Source organism: Elephas maximus, chromosome 3 (assembly GCF_024166365.1).
Source record: "Elephas maximus indicus isolate mEleMax1 chromosome 3, mEleMax1 primary haplotype, whole genome shotgun sequence".
NCBI lineage: Eukaryota > Metazoa > Chordata > Mammalia > Proboscidea > Elephantidae > Elephas > Elephas maximus.
Genome location: NC_064821.1, coordinates 212,998,874 through 213,013,791, shown reverse-complemented (window position 1 = coordinate 213,013,791; position 14,918 = coordinate 212,998,874).

The following is a 14,918-nucleotide window of genomic DNA, read 5'->3' as shown; positions in this document are numbered from 1 at the left end:
GCCAGTCAGGTCATTAAGTCTGGTCTTTTTACTGGAATTTGTGTTCTGCACCCCACTTTTCTCCTGTTCAGTCAGGGACTCTCTGCTGTGTTCCCTGTCAGGGTGGTCATTGGTGTTAGCTGGGTACCATCTAGTTTTTCTGGCCTCAGGCTGATGGAGTCTTTGATTTACGTGGATCTTTCTTTCTCTTGGACTCATATTTTCCTTCTGTATTTGGTGTTGTTCATTCTCTTTTGCTCCAGGTGGGTTGGGGCCAATCGATGCATCTCAGATGGCAGCTCCCAAGCTTTTAAGAACCCAGATGCTGCTAACGAAAGTGGGATGCAGAACATATTCTTAATAAACATTGTTAGGTCAGTTGACCTAGGTGTCCCCTTAAACCATGGTCCCCAGACCCCTGCCACTGCTACTTTGTACCTTGAAGTGTTTGGTTGTGTTCAGGTGACTTTTTAGCTTTTGGTTTAAGCAAGCTGTGCTGACTTCTCCTGTATTGTGTGTTGTCCTTCTTTTCACCTAAAATAATTCTTGTCTTTTATCTAGTTAGTGAATTACCCTCTCCCTCCCTCCCCACCCTCTTAGCCATCAAAGAATGTGTTCTTCTGTGTTTATACCTTTTCTTGAGTCCTTACAGTAGTGGTCTCATACAATATTTGTCCTTTTGTGATTAACTAATTTCACTCAGCATAATGCCTTCCAGATTCACCCATGTTATGAGATGTTTCATAGATTCATCTTAGTTCTTTATAGTATTTCATTGTGTGACTATACCATAATTTGTTTATCCAGTCATCTGTTGATGGGCACCTAGGTTGTTCCCATCCTTTTGCTGTTGTGAACAGTGCTGCAAAGAACATAAAAAAAACCCGAACATGGGTGTGCATATATCTATTCGTGTGAGGGCTCTTATTTTTCTAGCATATATTCCAAGGAGCAGGATTGCTGGATCCTATGGTAGTTCTATTTCTAGCTTTTTAAGGAAGTGCCAAATCGATTTCCTAAGTAGTTGTACTATTTTACATTCCCACCAGCAGTGTAGAAGTGTTCCAGTCTCTCCACAACCTCTCCAACATTTATTATTTTGTGACTTTTGGATTAGTGCTAGCCTTGTTGGGGTGAGATGGTATCTCACTGAAGTTTTGGTCTGCATTTCTCTGATGGCTAATGATTGTGAGCATTTCCTCACGTATCTGATAGCCACCTGAATGCCTTCTTTGGTGAAGGACCTGTTCACATTCTTTGCCCATTTTTTAATTGAGTGATTTCTCTTTTCATTGTTGAGGTTTTGCAATATCTTGTAGATTTTAGAGGTTAGACATTGATCAGATTTGTCAGAGCCAAAAATTTTTTCCCAATCTCTAGTTCATCTTTTTATTCTTTTGATGAAGTCTTTGGATGAGCCTAAGTGTTTGACTTTTAGGAGCTCCCACGTACCTAGTTTCTCTTCTGGTGTTTGTGCATTGTTAGTTATGTTTTGTATACTGTTTATGCCATGTATCAGGGCTCCTAGCATTGTTCCCATTTTTTCTTCCATGGTTTTAATCATTTTAGATTTTATATTTAGGTCTTTGATCCATTTTGAGTTAGTTTTTGTGCATGGAGTGAGGTATGGGTCTTGTTTCATTTTTTTGCATAGGATATCCAGTTATGCCAGCACCATTTGTTAAAGAGACTGTCTTTTCCCCAATTAATGGATTTTGGGACTTTGACAAATATCAGCTTCTCAAAGGTGGATGAATTTACCTCTGGATTCTCAATTCTGTCTATGTATCTGTTGTTGTACCAGTACCAGTCTGTTTTGACTACCGTGGCCATATAATAGGTTCTAAAATCAGGTAGTGTGAAGCCTCCCACTTTATTCTTCTTCTTCAATAATGCTTTACTTATCTGGGGTCTCTTCTCTTTCTGTATGAAGTTGGTGATTTGTTTCTCCATTTCATTAAAAAATGCTGTTGGAATTTCGATCGGAATTGCATTTTATCTATAGATCACTTTGGGTAGAATAGACATTTTCACAATGTTTAGTCTTCCTATCCATGAGCAAGGTACGTTTTCCCACATACATAGGTCTCCTGATTTCTTGCAGTGGTGCCTTGTAGTTTTCTTTGTATAGGTCTTTTATGTCTCTGGTTAGATTTATTCCTAATTATTTCATCTTCTTGGGGACTATTGTAAATAGTATTGATTTGATGATTTCCTCTTCGATGTTGTTTTTGTTGGTGTAGAGGAATCTAGCTGATTTTTTGTTTCAGCAAAGTAGTCCCAACTTAGTCTTATTGACTCTCCTTTGTAGAAGACTTTTCATTTATCGGTAGCTGCTCTTAAAATTCTCTATCTTTAGTTTTGGCAAGTTTGATTATAATATGTCTTGGTGACTTTCTTTTGAGATCTACCTTGTGTGGGGTTTTATGAACATCTTGGAAAGATATCTTCTCATCTTTCACGATATCAGGGAAGTTTTCTGCCAACAAATCTTCAACAATTCTCTCTGTATTTACTGTTATCCCCCTTGTTCTTGTACTCCATTCACTTGTAGGTTTTTCCTCTTGATAGACTCCCACATGATTCTTAGGGTTTCTTCATTTTTTTTAGTTGTTTTTTCTTATTTTTCCTCAAATATGTTGTTGTCAAATGCTTTATCTTCAATCTCACTAATTCTGACTTCCATTGCCTCAATTCTCCTATGACTATTGATTGTCTAATTCTGAAATTTTATTGTTTATCTTTTGATTTTTGTTTGCTGTCTCTCTATGGATCCTTTCAGCCTTTTTTAATTTGTCATTATGCTCTTGTATAACCTTCTTAAGTTCGTCTGTTGTTTTGTCTGTGTGTTCTTTCTCTTATCTGGCATTTTGCCAGGTCTCCTTCCTGATCTCTTGAAAAGCTCTGTATATTAACCTTTTGAATTCTACCTCCAGTAATTCCAAGAAATTCTCGTCCTCTGGGAAGTTTCTTGGTTCTTTATTTTGCGAGCTTGCTGAAGCCATCACGGTCTGCCTCTGTATGTGATTTGATATTGACCGTTGTCTCCAAACCATCAATAAGTTATTATATTTATTTATTTAACTTGCTTACTGTGTCCTGGCTTCTTGTTTTGTTTTGTTTTGACATGCCCAAATTGGTTGGTCGTGTGAGCTACTTTGATTATTGGCGTCTTTGAAGCTGTCATGCCCTGTCACCAGGTGGTTAGAGCTGTTCCTAAGTATGTAATCCCAGGAGTCCATTTACTTTTCTTGTGTGGATTTAGCTCAGGTGTCCAGGCAGTCAGTCACCAAGTGTGTGGTGCAGGTTCTCACCTACAGTCCTAGATGGGTAGAGGTGATTGGAGTAGGCACAGGTGTCTGGCTGCAGTAGGGGTCATGTACTGAGCAAGGCAGGAGGCTGACTGCTGCCCTTGAGTGTCTGGCTGAAAGGCTTGTCCCTGTTCCCTAGAGCGTGTAGGTGGGTGGGTTTTGCATTTGGACTTTGGGCACCCAATGCTGTTGTCTATCAGGACTGGGAGGGACCACTTATTCTTGGACCCCTGTCACAGGTGGCTAGGTGGAGTGGATGGAGTCACCAGTCCTCAAGCCCCTGAGATGAGTAGGTGAGGGCTGCTTAATGGACTTGGTGGTGTTAAATGTCACAAATCTGCCACTCTCTCTTATAGCTGTTGCAGTTGAAAACAGTCTTCAGGTATATACTCCCTTGTACTGTGCTAATGAGGGCCTATTTTGAAATGGGTCCTCACAGGGGTGAAAGGCATTCAAAGTCCGTGAACCCTTTATACCTGTGCTTAGGCAAAGGGGCTGTGCCTGCCCTGAGTTTCTGGCTTAGAGGAGCTTGCAGGTTATTTTTTCCTGTTTCTTAATTCTTTCCCTCTCCAAAGCTGGGACAACGGCTCAGGGTGTGTGGCAGGTCCTACTTCCAGCCCAACAGGTGCAGGAATTGCTGAAGCTGAACCAAGACCTGGAGCAGAGTGAGGAGGGGGCAGGTAAATGTGAGAGAGGTACTTCCTGAAGGGGTAAGGTTTTTTTGACCCACATGGTAGTTTAGACACTTGTACTTATATTTTGCTGATCGAGTACCACTTCCCCTTGGTACTGGAAGCTTGAGCAGACTCTCTGCACTTGGTTTCTACTGGTGTGGAAATTGCATCCCAAGTGCTACTGCTTTCCTCAGCCTCTGCAGGCCAGCCAGTCTCACCTGCAGGGTGCCATCCAGGTCAGGTCTGACATATTCTTGCTGCATCCAAACTGTCTCTCCCTCCCTGTGCCATGCAGTCTGACTCCTCAACTTTGTATTTGATGTTCAGGGCTCCTATATTGTCATATATAATCAATTCACTTTTTGGGGGGGGCCTTTGTTCTAAGAGGGACCACAGGAAATGTCTGACTACTTCACCATCTTGGTCTTGCCAACCCTTAGGAAGTTTAAGCAAAGCCTTGCCATCCTCTGCAGATAACTACCTGCAGATAACTACCTTTTTTTTTTTGAGAAGCAGCATTTGGCTTGTATTTGGGCCTTAGCAGAGACTGAACACTTAACCATGGGACACCAAGTCACCATACAGCCTGAGCTGCCCATCATGAACTGGGTGTTGTCTGACCCACAGAGTGATAAAGTTGGACGTGCACAGCAGCACTCCATCATTAAATGGAAGTGATATATATGAGACTGGGCCCAAGCAGGACCTGAAGGCACAAGTAAGTTGCGGGAGGAAGTGGCCCAAATGCCCATGGTCTCCACTCCTAGTCACATTACCTTCCATCTCCCAGTCTGCACCTACGGCCTCATGGGGAGTCACTTATGATCAGTTAACTGAGGAAGAGAAAACTCGTTCCTGGTTTATAAATGGTTCTGCACATTATGCAGGAACAGCACTATAGCCCCTTTCTGGTACCTCCTTGCAGGACAGTGATGAAGGGAATTGTCCCCAATGGACAGAATTTCAAATAGTGCACCTGGTTGTTCACTTTGTTTAGAAGGAGAAATGGCCAGAAGTGCAATTGTATACTGATTCATGGGCTGTGGCCAATGGTTTGGCTGGATGGTCAGGGCCTTGGAAAGAACATGATTGGAAAATGGTGACAAGGAAGTTCATGGAAGAGATATATGGATATACCTCTCTGAATGGTCCAAAGAAGTGAAGATATTTGTATCTTATGTAAATGCTCACTAAAGGGTGACACAAGCAGAGGAGGATTTTAACAATCAAGAGGATAGGATGACATGTGCTGTAGAAATCAGTTATTCTCTTTCCCCAGCTACTCCTGTTATTGTCCAGTGGGCTCATGAACAAAGTAGGCCATGGTGGCAGGGAGGTAGGTTATACATGGGCTGAGCAACATGGACTTTCACTCACCAAGACCAATTTGGCCACAGCCACTGCTGAGTGCCCAGTCTGCCAGCAGTAGAGATCAACACTGAGTCCCTAATATGGCACCACTCCTTGAGGTGATCAGCCATCAACCTGGTGACAGGTTGATTACATTGGACCTCTTCCATCACAGAAAGGGTAGAATTTTGTTCTTACTGTGATAGACACATACTCTGTATACAGATTTACCTTCCATACATGCTATGCTTCCACCAAAATCACCATCCTTGGACCCAAAGAATGCCTTATCCACCATCACGGTACCCCATGCAGCATTACCTAGGATGAATGAACTTACTTCACAGCAAATGAAGTGCCACAATGAGCCCATGCTTATGGAATTCACTGGTTTTTCTATGTTCCCCATCATTCTGAAACAGACACGATTACGACAATATACGGTGTTGTTTCTCCCGTAGCCAGGATTCATGGTTCCGGGAATCAAGAGTTGAAACAGGAGTAACTACACTTACTATTACCCCTAGAAATATATTCACAAAATTTTTGCTTCCTCAAAAAGATGGAAGCAACCAAGATGCCTGTCAATGGATGGGTGGATAAATTATAGTATAGTCACACAATTAAGAACAATGATGAACCTGTGAAACATTTCTTAACAGGGAGGAATCTGGAAGACACTATGCTGAGTGAAATTAGTCAGTTGCAAAAGGACAAATTTTGTATGAGACTGCTATTATAAGAACTCTAGATAAAGTTTAAACACAGAAGAAAATATTCTCTGATGGTTATGAGGATGAGCAGGAGGGAGAGGGATATTCACTAACTAGACAGTAGACAAAAAATTATTTTAGGTGAAGGAAAGGGCAACACATAACACAAGGGCAGTCAGTACAATTAGACTAAACCAAAAGCAAAGAAGTTTCCTGAATACAACCAAAAGCTTTGAAGGCCAGAATAGCAGGGACGGGGGTCTGCGGACCATGGTTTCAGGGGACATATAGGTCAATTGGCATAAATGAACTACCAAACATAACTAAAAATGCACAAACAGCAGAATATAAACTACACAACTGGGACCTCCTAAAAATTAAACATTTACGCTCATCAAAAGGTGTCACCAAAAGAGTAAAAAGAGAACCTACAGACTGGGGAAAAAAAATTGGCAATGACGTATCTGGCAAGGATCTAATCTCTAAAATTTATAGAAATTTATGGAAAACTTCAACACTGGGTAACCGAAGCACTACAGAAGTACAAAGTAGGAGGCCTCACACTTCCTTATCTGAGAACCTACTCTACAGCAATGGCACTCAAAACAGCCTGATACTGGTATGTTGACAGACACATAGACCAATGGAACAGAATTGAAAACGCTGAAATAAATCCATGCATCTATGGACAGCTGATCTTTTTTTTTTTTTCATTTTTTATTGTGCTTTAAGTGAAAGTTTACAGATCAAGTCAGTCTCTCACACAAAAACCCATATACACCTTGCTACACGCTCCCAATTACTCTCCCCCTGATGAGACAGCCCACTCTCTCCCTCCACTCTCTCTTTTCGTGTCCATTTCGCCAGCTTCTAACCCCCTCCACCCTCTCACCTCCCCTCCAGGCAGGAGTTGCCAACATAGTCTCAAGTGTCCACCTGATCCAAGAAACTCACTCCTCACCAGCATCCCTCTCCAACCCATTGTCCAGTCCAATCCCTGTCTGAAGAGTTGGCTTCGGGAATGGTTCCTGTCCTGGGCCATGACCACCGGGGTCCTTCTAGTCTCAGTCAGACCATTAAGTCTGGTCTTATGAGAATTTGGGGTCTGCATCCCACTGCTCTCCTGCTCCCCCAGGGGTTCTCTGTTGTGTTCCCTGTCAGGGCAGCCATCAGTTGTAGCCAGGCACCATCTAGCTCTTCTGGTCTCAGGATGATGTAGTCTCTGGTTCATGTGGCCCTTTCTGTCTCTTGGGCTCGTAATTGCCTTGTGTCCTTGGTGTTCTTCACTCTTCTTTGATCCAGGTGGGTTGAGACCAATTGGTGCATCTTAGATGGCTGCTTGCTAGCATTTAAAACCCCAAATGCCGCTCTTCAAAGTGGGATGCAGAATGTTTTCTTAATAGATTTTATTATGCCAATTGAGTTAGATGTCCCCTGAAACCATGTGGACAGCTGATCTTTGACAAAGGGCTGAAACCCATTAAATGGGGAAGAGATAGTCTCTTTGAAAAATGGTGCTGGCTCAACTGGATATTCATTTGCAGAAAAATGAAACAGGATTCATACCTCACACTATACACAAAAACTAACTCAAGATGGATCAAAGACCTAAATGTAAAACCTAAAACTATGAAGATCATGAAAGAAAAAGTAGAGCCATGACATGAACAGATATATGCACACCCATGTACATTGCAGCATTATTCACAATAATGTCCATCAACCGATGAATTGATAAACAAACTGTTCTACATACACACAATGGAATACCATGCAAGGTTAAAGAATATTGATGAATCTGCAAAACGTCTCACAACATGGATGAACCTGAAGGACAATATGCTGACTGAAATCAGTCAACCACAAAAGGACAAATATTGTATGAGACCACTATTATAAAAAGTCAAGAAAAAGTTTATACACAGAAAGAAACATTCTTTGATGGTTACCAGGCTGGCAAGGGGGTAGGAGGGAAAATCATTAGCTAGACAGTAGACATGTATTAACTTGGGTAAACCGGTAAGTCAGTACAACATAACCAAGGCAAAGGAAGACATTGAAAGGTATACAAGAGTAAAAGGCAACAATGACAAATACTATTACATGCACACTCCTGCAATAACAGTAAAAAGAAACTATAATTTACAAGTGGATACATAGGTAGATATGTAAACTCAACAGGTGTAGGATGGTGTATGGGAGTACACCCATGAGCATCTGTAGATTTGGCAGAGGCTATTTCTTTTTTTTTTTTTATTTCTACATAAGTATTTGTATGCACTGCAATTATATCGATGTATATAGTAGAGCACCCAGGGGGCACAGTTATGAAAACTTCTTAGCCGTAACCAAACACCTTGAGGGACTGAGTCACTGCGCTTGAGGGCTTAAGACTATAGTCTCAGTGAACATCTAGATCAATTGTCATAACATAGTCCATAAATACAATGTTCTACATCCTACTTCGGTGAATAGTGACTGGGGTCTTAAAAAGCAGCCATCTAAAATACAACCCTTGGTCTCTTCCCATACGGATCAAAGAAAAATGAAGGAAATCAAAGTCTCAAGGAAACAATCAGTCCAAAGGACTAATGGGCCACATGAACCACAGCCTCCACTAGCCTACGACCAGAAGACCTAGATGGTGCCTGGTTACCACTATTGACTGCTCTGAGCGGGATCACGGTGGAAGGTACTGGACAGAGTGGGAAAAAAATGTAGAACAAAACTCAAATTCATTAAAAAAAGACCAAATTTACTGGTCTGATAGAGACTGGTGGAACCCTCAAGACTATGGCCTTTAGACTCTGTTCAAACCTGGAACTGAAGCATTCCCAGAGATCCACCTTTCAGCCAAACAGTAGACAGGCCTGTGAAGTGAACAATAACAGTCATGACGAATGTGCTCCTCAGAACGGTCAAACAGCAGACCGAAAGGGCAGCATTTGCCCAAAAACAAATTTCAGAAGACAGGAAGGGGCAGGAAAGGTGGGCAAATGGAAATGGGGGACCAGGGAGGAAGGGGGTAGAGTGCTGCCACATTGAGGGGATTGCAACTAATGTTATGAAACAAAATGTGTACAAACTGTTGAACGGGAAACTAATTTGCTCTGTAAACTTTCACCCAAACCACAATAAAATGTTCAGGAAAAAAAAAAAAAGGCAGAGGATACAATCCCAATATATTCTTAAGAGAAATTTCAGAATGATGGCACAGAGAAAACAGGGAGAAGCAATTATGGTAGAGATTTGTTGTTGTTAGCTGCTGCTGAGCTGGCTCTGACTCATGGCAAGCTTCTGTACAGCAATATGAAGTGTTGTCCCATCCTGCTCCATCTTCACGATTACTTGCATGTTTGAGTCCATTGACTAATTTTACTGGCTTATTGTCAGAGAAACCCTGAATTATTTCTGCTTTTTGGTGGCCATTTGTAGTAATAAATGGCACCTGACTGTGATAACCACAACCAGTACAACTAATCTTTGGTCAACCTATCACAGAAGCCAATGGAATGAACATTCTCTGACTAAGATTTATCTGTCTTCTGCTAACAGAATGCTATACACTCAATAACAGGTTAGTTCACTGTTAACTTGAGATACAGAGATCATCAAACTTGAGATATAGTATTAGGCTGCATAGTGTCTGCCTGTCAATGGTATGTCTCTTTCTGAAATAGTGTCATCATTAGCACTGAAGAGAATTGAGAATTGTAACCTGCCTTTTTTTAATGCAACAGCGCTTCACCATACAACTTCCTTAGCCAAACTTCTTTCAGCAACCTGTAGATTAGCAGAGTTAGGTTATTGGTTTCATGGGAAAAGGGAGAATAGTCTCAGTGGGGCATAGGGTGAGATGTACAAGGTATCAATGACTGAATGAATCACGAGGCCCTACCTGGAATATCAGTCTGTAACCCTAATCCCTGGTGGCATAGTGGTTAAGTGCTACAGCTGCTAACCAAAGGGTCGGCAGCTCGAATCTGTCAGGCGCTCCTTGGAAAGTCTATGGGGCAGTTCTACTCTGTCCTATAGGGTCGCTATGAGTTGGAATCAACTCAGGGGCACTGGGTTTGGTTTTTGGGTTTTTTTAACCCTACTCCCCTAGGCCTTTTTTCTTTGTGCTCCCAAAGTATATTCCAAAGTATCCAATGTTAGTAATGCTATTTGATTTGAATTTATTTGGAAATGCTAAAGCAGCTTTATCTTATAGGCCCCAAAGATTACCCATTAATCAAATTAATAAATTGCATTATAGTCCCTGCCTGGTTTTCCTTCAGTCTTAATGGCTTATTGGAATAGACACTGCACTTTAGCCAGTGTGCTAGAGAAATCTGTGCTTGATCAGTGAAAATGTTGAGAGATAATAACAGCAAGAAACCCTATTAAACCTTTTGCTCCAGTTTCCCAAGTGGCAGCCAATTCTAGAAATTTAATTAAAACTCTATCTGGTTTTAATCAATATTTCTATATCCTAATGATCTACAAAGTTATGTATAGATCCTTCTTGGAGTTTTCATTATAAATTATGCTTCAAAATGAAGACAACATGTTTTAAATATTATATAATGGCATATATTACATTGCATTATGAAAAAGTATGAGTATGTAATATATTTATGCTGTTGTTAGGTGCTGTCGAGTTGATTCTGAACTCACAGTGACTCCATGTGACAGAGTAGAGCTGCCCCATAGGGCTTTCTAGCCTATAATCTTAATGAGAGCAGATCGCTAGGTCTTTCTCCACAGAGTAGCTGAGTGGGTTTGAACCAGCAACCTTTCGGTTAGCAGCCAAGTGCTTAACCATAGTACCACCAGGGTTCCTTAATATAAGTATGTTGTAATATACAGTGACTATTAAAATACATACTTTTCTCTTTTTATATTTCCATGTGTATAATTCTTTAGTTATTCAGAGGTATCTACCCACCTGGAAATGGCAAATAGGAATGGAAATGAAAGTAGTTGATATTTGACTACTGACTACAAAAAGTAGGATTTTTGAATCATTTTATGACAATATTCTTAGAAGCCAAGGATTGTGGAGAGAGAAAATAAGTTTCTATTTTTTTTTTTTTACTCCCTTAAAAATACCAAGAACCTGAACATCAAGTTCCCAAGAGTAGAGAGAATTCAGAAGACTTAAGTCCTTTCCACACAGGAAACAGAGAAACCCTGCCCCTTCCAGCCTAGTGGATGGTGGCAAGGACAAGATATAGAAGGAGGCAAACAGTCAGGTTCATTTGCTAAGGCATCCTCACTACCAATCTCCTCACCCCATCCCTCAACAACTCCAAGAGCTTTTCTCCTGACTTCTTATTTGGAGCTGTGGAGAGAGACGGCCTCAAAGGGTACAATTCCACATCAAAATAAATGACAAAAAGGCTTGGCTTACTTAGAATCCTGTTAGTGCTCCAGAGATGCTCATATCTCCTCTAGAATATTGAAGGGACCCAGAAGTTTCTGTACACTCCCTGGCGCAGACTGATCAGGGATAAGGAAGATAATTGAGTTGAGACAGTGGACCTATATGGGGTTGTTGTAGCAAGAGAAGAGAGGGCTCACCACAAGGAAGCTGAACCCAGGACTGGATGGCTGAGACTGAGAGGGGTATAGAGTGCCAGACAGAATTGAATTGTAAGAGCCAGGGAGGACCAGGGGGCCTGGTCAGATAAGAGAAAAAAACACATTTCGCCAATGAAAGGGAAAAGGGAGCAAAAGAGAGCCCAGGAACTGGTCTAGACCAGCCTCCTTGTCAACCACTGCCATTGAGTGGATTCCAACTCACAGCAACCCTGTAGGACAGAGTAGAATTTACCCATAAGGTTTTCGAGGTTGTAATATTTACAGAAGCAGGCTGCCACATCTCTCTCCTGTGGAACGGCTGGTGGGTTCAAGCCACCAACATTTCGGTTAGTAGCCGAGCACTTAACCACTGTGCTCCTTGTCATAGAGAATCTAAAAGTCATTACAGGCCTTTTATTTGTGGATCTAAGGCTCTCTCTACTCAGCTTCTATGAGACTTGAAACCCCTCAATATACTCCCAGATGTCATCTTAGAGGAAATCTAGGGGAAGAGGCCTGGTGGCACAGTAGTTAAACATTTGGTTGCTAAGTTTGACTGCTAATTGAAAAGTTGGCAGTTTTAACTTATCCAACAGCTCTACAGGAGAAAGACCTGGTGATCTGGTTCCATAAAGATCATTGTTGTTAGGTGCTATTGAGTAGATTTTGACTCAGTGATGCCAAGTGACAGAGTAGTGTTGTTCCATAAGGTTTTCTAGACTGTAATCTTTTCCCCAGGAGATTACAGCCTAGAAAACCCTATGGGGCAGTTCTACTCTGTCACATGGGATCACTATGAGTTGCAATCGACTGGACAGCGCCAGCACAACACGGTAGGGGAAGGAAAAGCAAGCTGAAACACTGAGCAGTAACGTCCCAAAATAGACTGAGTTAGCTTTAAGAAGCTATTCAATTCCCAGAAGTCTGAGATACCACTAATTATTGAATTTAAGTTTTTGTTTTCACCATGCTGAATGAAGGGCTGGGGGCGTATATCAGTTACAGGAATAAAAAAAAATTACCTTTTTGTTGTTTTAGATTTGAGAAATAGTGTGTTCAACCATTAACCCTGTCAGACAAATCATTTTATAAAATATTGGTTTTGTTTATCTGCTCTCTTAGACAGTGAACATACTGTGGGCATGCCAGATTTTTTTTTTTTTTAATCCTCAGGGTTAGTAGACACTTAACATGTGTTCAGTGAGTGAGTGATAATGCAGAAAGGCCTGAAGGCTTTTAAAAGAAACACACATTTTTCTGGTTAGGATTTGAGATAACCAGACATGAAAAGCACAATGAAGTCAGACATCTTGTTGAGAAGTGAAGTTCTGGGTGGAGAGGTGAATAGTTAGAATCTGCAAATATAGAAAATCAAGACTTACAAGGGTCATTGTGTTGAATTCCACTTGACCTTTAACCTCAGATGCTGTTAAAAACAATATGGGCCACAAAGAATGTTGGAATCCTCACTTCATGTGCTGTCTGACTCAGTATTTATATTTTTTATGTGATCTTCAATAAATCTCCCTTTGTTCTCATACGTGAGTAATGGGCTCAAGGTTTTTATTAGTCCTCTTGCTGCAGCAGGGTGCAGTAGCTGAAATTCTTCTTCGACCTGGGTAAGTACAGATTCATTTTTCAATGGATATCTGTTATGTCCAGAAAGAACATAGTTCACCAACACAGTCTAAAGGCAGAGTCTTGATAACAAATCATTCCCATTGTGTGAGAACAGCAGGTTGGTTCCTGGTAGTGGAGAAACATGGTGATGACTATATGCATCCCAGTGGACATGGCAAAGGAGAATTTCATTATAAACAAAGAATTGGCAGCATTCAACAACGGGGTGACACCTAGCAACTGGTGAAGAGAGTTCATGTGCCACCAGCCCAGGGACTGGTGAGCCCCGCAGCCCCACCCTGACCACCCAGCAACTGGCACACCCACAGCACCCACAACCTAGCAACCAGTGAGAGCACTCCCTGCAGTCACACCTGCTGACCAGCTGGATAAGTGCATCACCTCATCAGCAATGCTTGTTACATTCTGATAGGCACCATCTGCACCTCTGCCAAATGACAAGCAGCCCTCATCCAATAGTCACCTGGCTGCAACATCACACATCTCACACCCAGACAGTTCCTTCAGGCCAACTGCACATGCACTGAAACCCCTGGACCCCCCACCACCTATCGAGATGCCAGTTTAGGCATACACTGAGGGCCTATCCCACTCATTTGGCTAGCTCCTCACTCCCTCACAGCGGCTATGAAGATGTTCTGCTATAACCTCCAGAAGATACACTAACTGCTAGCACCAACCCAGAAAGACCGCATGGTTCCACAAGGGCTGTGAGGAACCTTGAACACCCAACACTTGTCATCCAATAGCAGGAAAAAGAACCTGCTGTCCCATCTCCACTTAATCCTGTAAGGGAAGACATACAAGCCTAACTACAGAGGACTCACATGTGGGTATGACTCTCCATACCCACTAGCGAAAGGAAATCACATTCAGTCAACTGACACCACCAAAATCACACAAGAAGAAACAAAGTTCTTGATATATTAAAACAAAACAAACAGATCGGGACAAAACAAACAAACGTACAATCAGTAAAGAAATATATAAATAAATAAACACGTTAATGCCTCAGAGACAGCAGACAATAACAAATGATATGAAAAAATGTGCTAAGATGGCTTGAACAAGTGATCAAAATAAAGGGACAGGAAACCTTCCTGACAAAGAAATAGTGATAGAGCTACCTGATAGGGAATTCAAAAGACATATTTAGGCCCCTCAAACAGATCAAGGAAACTATAGACAAAACCCTAGAATTCAGGAAAATAATACAGTAACAAAAAGACAAATTAAATAGACAACTAGAAACTATACAAAAAACAACCAGAAATCCAGAAAATTAACAACAACAACAAAAAAAAAAATCAGAAATATCAATGGAAGGACAAAGAAGTAGGATTGAAAAAATGGAAGAAAAAATCAGTGAAACAGAGGACAGAGCCCTTAATGCTAATTAACAGTAGGAGACTTTAACATACCACAATCAGAAACAAAGAATGAAGAAAGCCAAAGAGTTATGTGGGATACTATCAAGAGGAATAATTTATGCATAATTAGGAATTCCAAGAAGGGAGGAGAAAAAATTGCAGAGAGAATTCTCGAAGATAGGCAGAAAATTTCCCAAAGATAACAAGGTTTCCATCCAAGAAGCTCAATGAACCCCATACAGGATAGACACCAAAAGAAATTCACCAAGACATATCATAATCAAACTTTCCAAAACCAAAGACAAAGAAAGAATA